At 51.9% G+C, this 14,838-nt stretch overlaps 1 protein-coding gene across 1 annotated transcript in view; it reads right to left on the minus strand.

The window, feature by feature from the left end:
• Positions 1–14,838, minus strand: part of SYNGR1 (synaptogyrin 1) — a 360,929-nt gene that overhangs the window by 345,929 nt on the left and 162 nt on the right. The gene's annotated exons all lie outside the window — the stretch shown is intronic.

Here is a 14,838-nt window from a genome sequence, read left to right on the forward strand (position 1 = left end):
TGGTATCTCATCTTCCTCTGTGTGTTTGAATCTGCTGGTCCTTTTCAGCCACTTTTGGCATCACAGTGGAGCAGAAACCAAGGCATTGACGAAAACCTGGCTATAACTCTGCTCTTCACAAGCTGGAAGAAAGCTGGCAATGCCATCACACTGTTAGAGAGCTGAAAGAGCTGAGGAAGACCCAAGGGAGAGGCAGGGGACAAATCGATAAGGGGGCTGGGGTGGCAGGGGGAAAGAGAGGAACAACCAGGGTTTGGGAGAACAGAGGTGGTGGATAAACCCTTGCCCATCAGGCTCTCCTCCTACAGCTGTGCTTATGTTGCCAAAATGGCATGTTCCATAGGCCATCCATAGCCTTGGAAGGCTGATGGCCATGAAGAAGACTGGACAATTCTATGGAGTCTGCAAATCAGCTCTCCAAGCTGTTCACAACTGTAAATACACCAGATATTTTGGCTTTTGCATATGATATGTGAAGCATCGCCTTTCAGATAAGTGACGCTATCTTGACCTTTACTCTTCAGAGAAGACACCTCTATTGCACGTCAGGGTACAAGGTCCGCGAGCTCCCTTTCTCATCCAAAATCTGATGGAGAGCCTGCTTCCCCGGGACCTGCCTCTAATCCCGAGGGGCTGTCATCCTGCTTTTCAGGAGGAAGACACTGCTGTTTTGTTTATCTGCCCACAACCTATATTTCTCTCCTGTCTTACTTCTGAACAACTTCCTAGGCTCATTATTGAAAGCTATTCCAATACCAGAAACATAATGGGGAGAGGAAGGCCTTTTTCCCTATAAATAAGATCCAGGCAGTGGTTCAGATCCTCTATCCCATGACAACTAACAACATTGCTGTCACTCTTGCCAACTTTCATATGAATGTTGTTGTTGTTTTAAATGACACTTGAGAAACTCGTTTCATGTTTTATTTTTGGTGACACTTTTGGACGACCCTTTTGAAAAGAAACTGTCGTTGGCATCTTTCAACTCACCCAAAGCTTGCTCAGCAAAACATTTTGATACACGCTGCGACTAAAAATATTTTCAAGAAACACAACAAGAATCTGAAATGGGGAGAAAACAGGTTTGATTTTCCGTGATTGGGAAATGGTGTTGAAATCTCCATGCTTCTGGACAAGCCTGTTCTTTTTCAGCCAGTTCAGTTTCACGCAGGATTTTTCCAGGGGCAGAGCAGGCCACGATACAGGGTTGTGACCTCAGCACAGCAAAATGCCTCTTCTGCTCAGTTTGAGCTGTAGCAGCTCTCTTTGCCTCTGCGGGCATGCCTGAGGCTTCTCACAGCTTTTGGACAGGCAATATGAAATGGCCATATTTTAAGCGTCGCATACGCACACAGAAAACCCAACAGAGAAAAGAAAGCTTTACCTTCCCAGGCCATTAAGGGCTTGCTCTTGCCCCTGTGAAGTCAATGGGATTTTTTTCCATTGCCCACGGTAGAGTTGGGCTCTAATGGAATGCCACTATCGGAAAGCCCTGCAGGCACTGGCCCTGTGCTAAATCCAAAAAGCCGGGACAGATTATTACTGGCTGTACAGGAGGGGGAGAGGAGAAAAGGCAGCCTGATGGGATGCTGAAAGCATGGGGTGGGTAGAGCCAGTTGGGGCAGCCCACCTGGGGCAGGTAAGGGCAGACAGCAGAGGGAAGGGGAGGCAGGAGGCAGTCTGTGGATGCAGCTGCCCGTGGCACTGTATCCCGGGCCGGGGGATGCCTCCGACGGAGGAGTTGAAACAGTAGCAGGTCCCTGGAGAGGTGCTACACGAGCTTCTCCCTCTGCCAGGATCAGCAGGATGGGGGTCCTGCCCTCCCCGACCCCGGTATGTTCCCGACGTCAGGACAGAGCGCTGGGAGGCTGAGTGGCACTAACCGGGGAGCTCGGCCGTTGCCCGGACTCAGAGCACCATCTAGGGATGAAAGCAAGGCTGGCATCCCCGCAGGACCCGGCATCCCTGCAGGTCCCGGCATCCCCCAAGGACCCGGCATCCCTGCAGGTCCCGGCATCCCCCAGGGACCCAGCACCCCTGCAGGACCTGGCATTCCCCGCAGAGCCCGGCATCCCTGCAGGACCCTGCATCCCCCAAGGATCTAGCATCCCTGCAAGTCCTGGTTTCCCCGCAGATCCCGGCATGCCCACAGTTCCCAGCATCCCCGCAGGACCCGGCATCCCTGCAGGACCCTGCAACCCCCAGGGACCCAGCATCCCCACAGATCCCTGCATCCTCGCGGGACCAGGCATCCCTGCAAGCCCTGGTTTCCCTGCAGGTCCTGGTATCCCCGCAGATCCCGGTATCCCCGCAGGACCCTGCATCCCCCAAGGACCCGGCATCCCCGCAGGACCCGGCATCCCTGCAGGTCCCGTCATTGCTGCAAGTCCTGGTTTCCCTGCAGGTCCCGGTATCCCCAGAGATCCCGGCATCCCCGGGCTCGTCCAGGGTTGCCACTAGGTCTGGCTCCGCGGGCAGTGTCGGGGTCAGAGGTGGGGATTGGGCTGGGGGAAGGTTTGATCTTGAGGGAAGGCAGGTTCTGAGACCAGCACCCAGTGCCAGGCTGGGGCTTTCACAGAAAGGAGACTGACTCTGGAAGCAGTGCAGATATCCGCTAGCACTTTGATTTCTTCTTGGGAAGAAGCCTGCAAAGCCAGCCCAGCCCCAGGAAATTAGGCAGAGATTATCTGGGTTTGGAGTCAGGTCCTTCTGGCCTGCCTGCCCTTCAGTCATTGCCCCTCTGTCCTACCTGATTGCATGTGCTCAATGTATGAAATTTGATCACTTTTTTCCTACTATTTTTCCTACTCTTCAGTCCCTTGGCACGGCGTGCACAGTTTACGACTGCAGCAGGGCACTGCTGCCTTTCTCCTGCCACAGGCAACTGGCTAGCACGCTCCCCCAGTGTGAGAGGGGCAGTGAAACTGCATGGAAGTGGAGAAATGCCCCACTGGGACGTGTCCTCACCAGTGTGAGGGCTCTCAGGTAGAAGGTTTGCAACACCCTGGAAGCTCTTCTATCAACCAGCCTTTTCATACCCCTTGGGACATCAGATAATGACAGCCTGGCCTGTAAACTGTACAGAGACTCTTGGCCTTCTTCCAGTTCCCAGGGAATAACATCAGCAGAGCAGTCAGTGTGCCGTTGGTGTATTTGCTCACCTTTTAAGACAAGCCCTCCAGAAGGAAGCATCTAGTGCAGGCAGCCGCTTTGCTCTCTGGGCAGCCCAGGCTCACAGACCCCAAGGGACTGGCTATCAAACTCAGGTCAGCGTGGAAAGAGGAAACGCGTCTTGCCAAGCGGAGCCACGTGATTTCGCTGCCTTGATGCCTGCGAAGAAATTCAGGAGGGTCACAAACACCATCCTGAAATAGTCTGTGAGACATTGGATATTTGAGCTTTGAGAGTTTTTTTAGCCTCTGAAACTAGCAGGATTATTTTGGTGCTGGGCTTGGATTCGAAATAGCATGTCTTGAAACCTTGGACCTGGCAATATCTGGGTCCCTGGCTGCAGTGCATTGATGGAGTTGTTTGAATGTCCCAGTGCTACAGTCACTGAAAGAGTCAGCTGAAGGCCCATATGATACAAAGCCTCATTACAGAAGCTGTGAGACCAAGAATATAAGGAGCTGGAAATTGCTCCTGACGGGTGATTAGATGCTCACCCAGTAACAGGCTCTTTGTGTCTATCAGAGACCCTGCACAGGCCTGCATTCTGCTCCTGAGGTATCAAACAGAGGATGAGCTGACGCAGAAACTCCAGAGAAGACTTTGAAGGTGTATATATATACGTATAAAAATATACATATATGAGGATCTGCAGTCTGCATGTGTTTCTCTCAGCGATAAAATAATGAATCAGTTGGAGAGTGGGTGTGAGCACATGACAGGCAATGCAGACCTATAGCAGAACATTCAGTACAACACAGAAAGGACTGATTAAATGTAAGCAAAGTGGAGCCATCATTTGGCTCCAGGCTGCTGGGTTACACCATGTGCCTTTTGTTCTCCAGGTCGCACTGTTGTGCTCACTAGAAACCAGGCTGCCTCGAACAGAGAAACTTATGTGACCTATCCAGCATCACACAAAGCTGTGGGGGAAGCGGGGAAGAGGTGGGATGAGAAACAGCTCTGGAGCAGAGAGCTGCAACCACAGGGTGATTGGCCGCATCCAGGGTGGCAGGGTTAACAAACTGGGAGCCCTGGAGTGCCCAAGTAGCCAGCAGTGCTAGTGAGCTGGTAGGGACTAGTGGGACAGAGTGGTCTGAAGTCAGTGGAGGAGGGAAGTAAGAGCAGCCAGCAGTGGTTGCTGCAGAGGAGGTACAAGGTGCATTGGTGGAGTTGTACGGGCTGGATGAAGCTGCATACTCCCTGCTTCTCTGTTTGAGACACATCTGTCCTGCAGCTGTCAGACGGTCTCACCAAGCTCAAAATGCACTGTCAGCTGTTAAAATGCAAGAGCAATTTGTGTGAAACATGGGATTTGCTGAGCTGTTGAAATTATTTAATAATTTATTCCACGGAGAAGCCTCTAGAGCCCTCAGGTCTTCCATGTCCCCATTGTGCTTGCTCTTGCAGTCACAAGAGAAGGAGCAGCTCCTTTTCTCAGCCAGAGAGAAAGGAAAGAGGGAAGAAAGAATCTGACTCCTAGTCATAGAATCATAGAATCATAGAATAACCAGGTTGGAAGAGACCCACCGGATCATCGAGTCCAACCATTCCTATCAAAGTCACTTGCCCAAGATCACAATGCAGTCAGTGGCAAAACCAGGAATTTAACCTGCCAGTGTCTCTCCGCACAGACAAGGATGTTGTGAGTGATAAATGAACCAGGAGTGGTTCCCAGCATAGGTCTCTGCCCATCCTGTATCTGCAGCGAAACCGTGGCCAGGACATAGTACCTCCCTAGGTACATACACAACACCCATCACCTCCGTACCACTGCCTGCAGCTCCAAACAGCAGCTCTGACCGACCAAGCACTCAGACTGACCAAGCACTCAGATTGGATACTCCTGGCCTCCAGACATCCAGATGTAGGAACTGGGAGCTCAGGGGCCACGGTGCTTCCCCAAAAATTGCCTGCATGGGACCTTACCGGTACAAATCAGCACTTTCAAATCACACACAGAAGCAGGAGGCTGTGGCAGGCCCTGACGAGCACGAAGCGAAGCAGAAAAAAAAATGCACCACGCCAGTGCTCCCTGCAAGGAACGAGTCCTCAGCTGCCTCTCGCCCTTTGCTGTGTGGGGAGTGTGGTGAGATGGCCTTTTGTTAATCAGTGCCCTGTGCCTGGTGTTCAGCTGGCGAGGACAGACTGTCCCTTCCAGAGAAACCCCTTGCATAAGAATTAAAGAGGAGCTGGGCTGAGATGCTGAACTAATCCAGCAAGGCATGCTGGGAAGCTGAATCTTAAGCCGTTCTCCCTGCCCTCCCATCTCCCTGTGCGTTGTTTATCTCTCCTGTCCCTCCCACAGAAGTGCGTGAATTATCCTGACTGGGCAAGCTGGTTTCATAACTGCCTGTGTTACGTCCCGTCCCCCACCCCTCAAGTCTGCATGGGAGATGCTCGTACATGGGAGGCTTTTTAGCTACCACTGGTTTGCATCGCTGTGAATAATAAGCCCACACAAACGCCACTCTCCCCACCACCACGCGCACAATATCTGCACGCTGCATGCTCATTTTGCTACTACGGCCACATGTTTGCTCCCCTGGCACATGCATGCACACTCCCACCGCACACTTACATCACAAGCTCTTTGAAAGCGTGCTTTGCATAAGTGTGATGCTTGGCAAGTCCACTGGTAGGTGCCAAACCGGCATGCTTGTCACAGGCTTTCAGAGTTACTGCTCCATCCACTTCCCTGCGATGGCGTGCTCCTCATCCATCACCCATCGTGTATGTGTGATACCTCATGCCCCTTCAGCTGCACCCTTCACACAGAACACAGGCTTGCAGCTCACCCCTGCTGCGGACACATACTTGTGGCACAGATGTGTCTGGCACACTCCAAACATGCCACGCACAAATGGGGCACCGCATCATAGAATTGTAGGATAATTCAGGTTGAAAGAGATCTCAGGAGAGCTTCAGTCCAGCTTCCTGCTCAAAGCAGGGTCAGCAAAGAAGTCAAAGGAGGTCACTCAGAGTTTTATCTGATCTTGAAAACCTCTAAGGATGGAGGCTGCAGAGCTTCTCTGTGCAACTTTTCCCCATGCTTGGCTGTCTTTGGGGACAGAAAGATCTTTGGATTCAAGCTGGACCTCTCTTGCTTCAACTTACGCTTGCTGACTCTCATACTCACACCCTGCACCACTATGAAAAGCTTGGCTCTGTCTTTTACCAAGACTTCCAAGTCCTTCCCCACAGAGCTGTGCTCCATCTGGCAGATTCCCCAGACCATATTGTGGCCAGGGCACCTTCCTTCCCAGGTGTAGAGCTGTGCAGGGTGTTCATTTGCCCCTCCTGAACTCACGATGTTCCTGCAGGCCCAGTCCTCCAGCCTGCCTACGTCCCTCTGATCCAGCCTTGCCCTCAGGAATGCTGACTGCCTCCCTCTCCTCCAGGTCAGCAACAACCATATTAAGCAGGATATGTCCCAGACAGGCACCCTGCTTGGTGCCAGTCTCTAGGCAAAGTACAACCCATGAACCACTACCCCTGAGCCTGACGAGCCAATCAGTAATTATACCCATCTGCTTGTCCATCTATTGAGGCTGCAACACCCTTACTTGGATACAGGAACATCACAGAGGACAGTGTTGAAAGTCTGGCTGAATTAGAGATTAATGAGATTCTACTATACTCCCCTCACTCACAAATCCAGTCATTTTGTCAAAGAAGGCAATTGAGTTGTTGGGGTGTGATTTACCCTTGGTAAATCCACACTTACAGTGGTCAGTCACCTTCTTCTCCTTCATGTTTTTTAGCCTGGGGTTGTTTAGCCTGGAGAAGAGGAGGCTGAGGGGAGACCTCATTGCTCTCGACAACTACCTGAAAGGAGGTTGTAGAGAGGAGGGTGCTGGCCTCTTCTCCCAAGTGCCAGGGGACAGGACAAGAGGGAATGGCCTCAAGCTCCGCCAGAGGAGATTTAGGCTGGACATTAGGAAAAAATTCTTCACAGAAAGGGTCATTGGGCACTGGAACAGGCTGCCCAGGGAGGTGGTTGATTCACCTTCCCTGGAGGTGTTTAAGGCACGGGTGGACGAGTTGCTAAGGGGCATGGTTTAGTATTTGATAGGAATGGTTGGACTCAATGATCCGGTGGGTCTCTTCCAACCTGGTTATTCTATGATTCTATGTGCTCAGAAAGGTGTCCTAAGAGGACTTGTCCCAGGGCCCAAATGAGTCTGGCTTGTAGTTCCCAGGATAGATCTTTTGGCCTTTCGAAGAAGAATGCAGTATTTTCCTTACTCTAGTCATGGGGAACCTCCTCTGATCTGTACTTCTGTATCCAGCCTCTCCTCCTCACCTTCCCAAATGCAAGTCATTTCATAGCTGAATTGCTTCCACTCTGATCAATCCTATACTTCATTTAGTCGGACTTGCAAATCTTCCTGCAGGTGCAAATGTGGCTTCTCAGCTCTCCATTACTTTGCTTATCCATTTCCTAAGACAAACAGAGAGAGGGCCATGTCTCCAAGCCCCAGGTTTTTTTTTTTCTCCTTGGGCCATCCGCTCACAAGAGGCTTTGAGAAGTTCACACTGCTGCCAGGAGCCACCCCCAGTGCCATGCAGAAAGGGAAAGCCGAGAAGAGCAGCCTGATCCCATCCTTGCAGGAAGATGGGATGGAGCTGCCCTAGTTAGTCGCTCTGCCACTGGGCACAGCAATGGAGTAAAAGCCCAGACAGAGACTAGGACCAGTTCAGCTCCTTTTCTCAAAAAAATAAGAGGCTTGGAGTTTCTTAGGGGGAGATATGGTGCTTTCAAGCTGAGGAGGAATCCATAAGACTTGACTAGGCAAAGCTGGTGCCTCCCCTGCATCCTTGCAACTTGCTCAGGATGCTGGGCCATGCTCTTTGACCAATCCCAGGTGCTCAGATGTCTTGGTGCCCAGGGAGCACTCAACACGCGGGTGAAGAGGACGAGGTTACATGTCTTCAAGCAAGATCCTGCCAAATCAGCTCTGAGCCCAGCTCCTCCCGAGGAAACTTGGCCCTGTTCTGCAGTCCTCTGCTACATCTGCCCTGGCCTGACACAGTTTTGAGGGTGCACCTGAATATTACTGTTTGTTTGTTTTTCTTCCATTAAGCCTTTTTTTTTTTCCCTACCAGAGCAAGTCAGTGTGGGTATAATAGTCAGTTGCAAACTGACGGAAGCTGGGAATACCACAAGGATAAAAAAGGCGAGGTATATGGAAAAAAGCAATAAAGGCCTTTAATTACAGGTGTGGCCAGGAGCAGCTCCTATTATTAAGGTTGCTGACACTTCCCCTTGTAAGACCCTGTTTTCTCTTGCTTATAGCTTTGTTAAAATTCCACCACTGGAGCAGAAATTTTCCATAGAAAGCGATTGCCCCAGCTTAAATTGAGCAGATTTCCTTCTGAAAATGATTGGCCCACCACCACGTTTCCCAGGCTGGAGGAGGAATATATATATGGCCTTAGGGGTAAAAGCTGTGGATCTTCTGGGCTTTCAAGCAGGAGCCTGGACTTGGGCAGGATGTCAGAATTTGTGTCATGGTGGCTGTTTTGCCAGCTCCATGAAACGCTGCTGCTCTTTCCCACCGGCAGGGAGAAGTTCCGCGGCTTTGCTAAACACGGAAGACTTGTCTCAGCTTCACGGCTACAAAGATTTCACCCTCTGCTAACCTGCCCAACCCTCCCCTGGCTTCCAAGGCAGGTGTGACAGCATATGGGCTTTCCCACAGAGGAGCAGGGCTGAAGGAAACCAGGAGGGATTTCCCTTCTAGGGCGGCATCCTGCTGCTCTGCATCACTAGGGTAAATCCCTCAATACCTCTCTCTGTTCTGCACTCCCAGTCACCTCTCTTTTGGCTTCTGGGAAGCCCAGTGGAGGACAGTCCCTGATTTGAATAGGGAAGGGATGGAACTCAAAGGGAAAGCACCAAAAATCTGGGGAAAAGCAAATGAGACCGAGAGACAGAGGAGGCTGCGAACTGAAGGGAGACGTTGGAGCTGACTGGGCAAGGAAAACTGGGAGTGGAAAGCAGGGCTGGCTGGGGCAATGAGATGAGGAATAGCAAGGGGCATGGTGATCAGAGATGGGGAATGGAGAGAGAAGAGCAGGGATGATTGGGGAATGGCAAGAGCAGAGGAAAGGTGATTGCCAGTGGGGTGGGCAGGGGGAACAGGAAGGAGGCAGGCAGTATTCAAACCATTTGCCTGGTGAGTGAGGGATTCTGGTGACAGATGGGGACTGGGGATGAAGGAAAGCTGCCATCCACTGAAGGCTCGGACTAGCGACAGGGAGCAGCAGCTTGTGTGGAAAGAGTCAGCATGTGGTAGGAAGCCTGGGACTGACTGCCCAAGGATACACAGCTGAGCCAGACTGAAGCTGTCTGGGCAGGAGACTGGGCCTGCGGGTGGTGGGGAAGAGATAGGGAAGGGCAGGTGAGGTAGACCTGGAAGGGTGCAGAGGCTGAGCCCAGAACCCAAGAGTTCATGACAAGCCTGAAGATAGGAAATCAAGAGTAGGAAAGCTTGGAGGGTACAAAGGGAGCAGGGAGGACACATGGTGTTTCTGGAACCTCAGATTTCTCCAGTTTTCTGGAGTCTTATCCACAGGTTTTCTTCTCAAGTCTTACTACTCCTGTGCTGTTACCCCAAATGCCACTCAACAGCATGTCTCACCTCTCACCTGCTCTACTCCTCAGTGAGGACAACAGGCCACTGTTGCTGTCTGTTATATCAGAACACGTTTCTCACCACTGAGAAATGGCAGCACCAAGGCTGGCAGTACAATTGCCCTTCAATGTCCTCATGCATATGAATTATGGTTGAGTCTTACATTATGTGGCTGCATATTTATTTTCCACAGGACACCTGCAGCACACAGGTTAGATGGTGCTCTGGGTGAGTCTGGGCTGTGTCATGAAGAAGGCTCTTTGCAGGGACTCAGTCTCATTTGTTTTTCTTTTGTTGGTTTGTTTGTTGTTTTTTTTTCCCAAAAAATGTGAAGAAAAGGAGTGACTCATTACTGAGACAGTTGTGTGTTGGCCTGGATCCCTGCCCCTGCCACAGATGTCCTACCTGATGCTGAACGAGTCACCCAGAGCAACCTTTTCAGAGGTAGCTATTATCTATGTTTTATTTATTTTGGCATTTTGTATTGTTTTTAGCCTTCTGCTTTTCTGGGATCTTGATGTCTCATTTGCAGGAATATTTATTGCTCCCTGCTGCATGTGAACAGGGACTTGCACTTGACTATAGAAAAGGCTTTAAAATGCAGAGTGCTCTGGCAGAAGGCTCAGATCAGCAGCCCCACCTTGCAGGCTGCGTTTGACCTCCCCTCCAGGAATGCTGGATCTTCTCTAAAATGCCACTCTCTTGCTTGGTATGAGTATTGCAAAGGCAAATTCATTATTATTTGGGAAGTACTAGGAAACAAGAGTGTGTGTCCCATAAAAAAGGACCGTGTGAACATTAATCATTGGGGTTTTTTTGAGTGGGGGCTGCATGTTCTGAATAAACCTTGAGTTAATGCTTTGAACAACTCCGTTCTGCTACGTTGGATGTGTCAACCTGCTGGTACCTGCCTCCTCAGGAACCTCTGCTCTTGAACTGCAGATGGAAATGCGTTTGCTCTCACTTCTCATCTTACTTTCACTGGCTTTGCAGAAGTAGAACTTCAGCACAGAGTCAAAGTTTTTTTACCCTGATCCCTGATTCCTCACACTTTCCTAGCAAGCTTCTCTATAAAAACGTGGCTTTGGTCTCCAGAGCAGCACATCCTTCTCCAGATAGTGGGTGAAATGGGATTATGTGCACTGTGGATCAGGCAGAGCTGCCAAAAGTGATCTGGCATTTCTCTGAGGTTTGCTAGGTCACCGGAGCTCAGCTTTCCCATGAGTTTTACTAGGTGCTATGAATATCATATATGGTGACACTGGAAGGCCACCCAGCAGTGACGCTGTGAATAAACAGGGCAATTCTAGCCCTTCTTCTCCTTCCTTACACAAGGAATGACATGGTGGACCATGATGATGCTGCCTGGATGCCCAATGATGTAAATTCTCGGACATACTAGCCTGCAAGACTCAGCCTATGACACATCACCAGGGATTTCTTCTACAGCTTGGGAACTGCCCAAGGACCTTCCTGTGAGAACAGGACATCAGCCAAATGGCCTGCAAGCAGAGCCACCACGCAGAGCCCATCTTCTGCCTGCTTGCCTTCAGCAGCAGCACTCTCTCTGTCATCTAGGGATGCTTTGGCTGTGTCTGAACCCCATGAAAGGTAGACATGAGGTGTGCCAGGTGCAGGTCCCCCAGTTGCTGAGCTAAGGGGCTTGGCTGAAGCTTCAAACCCCTTCTGTGCTGCACACCCAAAGAACCTTCCCAGGGAAACCAGGACAAAGGGGTGAGGTGAGGCCTCCTGGGGTCTCATCCTTGCATGGGCTTGTGAGTATGAGTGCAGCTCACTGCTGGGTCTGGGAGGTTAGACAGCCTTCCAGGTATCGTTGTTTAAACAAAGTATTACTGTGCCTTTGTTGCTGTATTCTGGTGCCTTTATGCAAGACTAGAACTGAGGGTATGTTAATTTTTTTTGAGAAAGAACATCTCTGCGCAGAAGAGGGAAAAAAATACTTGTGGCTACCACTCCACATCAGTTTGGTAACTGGAGAGGGATGGACATGACCCAGCACAGATTGTGAGCATGGATTCTGCCTCTCCCTCAAATTTCTTCCCTATCCAAGCCCAATCTCTCTCTAATCAGAGTCCTGCTGCTTGTGCTGTACATAACACAGCTTTTTTAGGCACCAAAGCAGGAGCTACCTGTTGTACCACTGGAGAACTGACAGTCCTGATGGAGGCAGGGTCCTCACGATACTGACTGCTACACACACAGCCAAAACCAGCAGTCCCTGGCCAACCCTCCCTGCTATGGATCACTCCGTAAGAAGAGGTGTAACTAGGCAATGCTTGGACAGAAGAAGGTGGGTGTTATTAGATCACATGGTTAGCCAGGCTAACAGCACTAAAAGCTTGATTACAATTCAATTAAGGGAATGTTTCTAATTAAAGGGTTCTTATTTTAAGCCCTAAATGATTAAAATAAAGGTAGATGAAGTGTCCGTACACACATTCCAATTTCTTTCCCAAGGGCTGTGTCTACATTTGGGATTTCTTCAAATCCCCTCCCGCTGCCTCAACCAGCAACAAGGAGAGAACTGGTATGGTCACTGTCCCCCCAAACCCAGCATTCACCTGCCAGGCAGTATCGCCCCAGACTCTGCTCCCACCAGCTATATCGAGGGACAACTCTCCTGGGATCCCATTCAGATCCATCCTTCCAGGAGCCAAAGCCCGCCTCGCTCAGTGCCTGTATGGGCCTGCCTCTCACAGCAAAGTTGAGAAAGATGTTGCGCTCCAGCACATTCCCTCTCGGCTGATGTGCACCCACCCGGGGTCGGAGGGCAAGCCCTCAGCCGGATTTGGCAGCGGCTGCTTACTTTATTACCTGCCTTCCCATCTGTTTGCCCTTACGTAAGCTGTGAAATGACAGAGGTTCAATGGAGCATGTGTAAGGAAATGTATTACTACAAAAGAATCAATTAAATTTTAACTTCTTGGAATGGAGACAAAGTTCTGTGATAAAACTGGCCCGGCAACGAGAGAGGGAAACGGTGCTGGTTCCCAAAGGGCTGCATAAACTAGGAACTATTCCCAGGTCTCAACGCCCATGAACTGAGCCCAGGTACTGGCTGGCAGTGAGATTCAGAGCATTGCAGCCCACCATCTAGGTACAACTTGAAGCACTGATTGCTTTCTGCACCACACAGCCAGTAGAGCTGCAACTTGGGCCTCTTGGTGCCGACGACCCATGCTTACATTGTATATTTGAAAGTTGACATGGAGGTCCTGTCCCAGATGCCCACAGGAGCCTGGTAAGGCAGCTCTTATCTTCTCCACCCTTAGTTCGACCACAGGAACTGCAGTTCTTAATTTGTGCTGACTGTGCCGAAGCAGCTCCACCCTAACAAGGGCATTCTGGTGCTTGTGGAACTTGGACGTGCCTGGCTCTTGCTCCACAGTACCCACTGTCGTTCCCTTCCTTCTCACCACGCGCTGGCCTCCAGCCTCTCCCTGCACTCCTGCACCTGTGACCGCATGACACCTTGCTCCTTCTTTGCCCACCCAGCCCCAACCTCCCACCTCCTGGGTGACCCCAGATGCTTCCCTAGCCCAAGCTCCGATACACCCTGGATGCCCCTTCTCCCCCCACCTAGCTGGCCCTTTCCGAGCTGCTCTGGGGCTTACAGCAGCACCAAACATTCTGGGGGCTTGGGAGGGATCTGCTGGTGCGTGTCCAGTGGGGCTCTGTCCATCTGTGTTAGGGTTTATACATCTGCTTGGATTTGTGGGTGTCCCACCCAGTGGGCACCCTCCATTCCTGAGGGGCATAGGTTGAGGAACCCTGACCCTCCCTGTGGGCTCAGGATGGCTTTGACACCTCATGTGCCTTCCTGCTGGACCCCTGCTTGGCATCCACCACCATCATAAAAAGATCCAACACCCCTGAGCGCGGATGCCCAGGCAGGGGCCAAGGGCTACCCACTGTGGTGCCAGCAGAGCTATGCTGGGGCTGCCCCTCACCCCACTGGGGACAATGCAGCCACACTGGGGCTGTTCCCCACTCCACTGGGGCGATGGAGACCTAGGAAAAAACGTCTTCACTGAAACGGTTACTGGGCACTGGAATGGGCTGCCCAGGGAGGTGGTTGAGTTCCCATCCCTGGAGGTGTTTAAACGATAGGCAGATGAAGTGCTTAGTGATATGATTTACAAGTGGACAGGTATGGTTGGACTCAGTGATCTCAAAGGTCTTTTCCAACCTAGCAGTTCTATGATTCTATGATATTGAGGCTGACCCTCACCCTATGGCGGGCAATGGAGCCATACTGGCCCTGACTCCTCAATGAGGACAATGGAACCACATTGGGGCTGCCCCACGCCCCCCTACCCTGTTGGGGGCAGTGGGGCCACACTGGGGCTGCCCCCTACCCCACTGGGGGCAATGGAGTCACACTGGGGCTGCCCCTCCATCCTATTGGGGACAATGCAGCCACATTGGGGCTGCCCCCCACCCCACTGGGGACAATGGAGCCACATTACTGCTGCCCCCCTACCCTGTTGGGAACAATGGAGCCATATAGGGGCAGCCCCTCACCCTACTGAGGGCAATGGAGCCACATTGGGGCTGCCCCCCGCCCCACTGGAGGCAATGGAGCCACACTGGGGCTGCCCCCCACCCCACTCGGGGAAGTGGGACCACTCTGGGGCTGCCCCCCACTCTGTTGGGGACAATGCAGCCACATTGGGGGTGCCCCCCACCCCACTGGGGACAATAGAGATATATTTGTTCTGCCCCCCCTCCCCCCCACTGGGGGCAACGTAGCCACACTGGGGCTGCCCCCCTCCCCCCATTGGAGTCAACGGAGCCCCACGGGTCTTGCCCACCCCCAGTGGGGACAATGGAGTCACATTGGGGTTGCCCCCGCCCGCTGGGGACAATGCAGCCCCACTGAGGTGCCACGGGTGGCGTTTTGCCCCCCTGGGACGCGTGTGCCGGGGGGTGGGGGGTTGCCTCCCCAACTTCTCCGCCGGGGCTGGCGATGGGGGGCGCCGGGCGGTGGCGCCTTTAACGGGAGGAG

This window comes from Phaenicophaeus curvirostris, chromosome 1 (assembly GCF_032191515.1).
Source record: "Phaenicophaeus curvirostris isolate KB17595 chromosome 1, BPBGC_Pcur_1.0, whole genome shotgun sequence".
Classification (NCBI taxonomy): domain Eukaryota; kingdom Metazoa; phylum Chordata; class Aves; order Cuculiformes; family Cuculidae; genus Phaenicophaeus; species Phaenicophaeus curvirostris.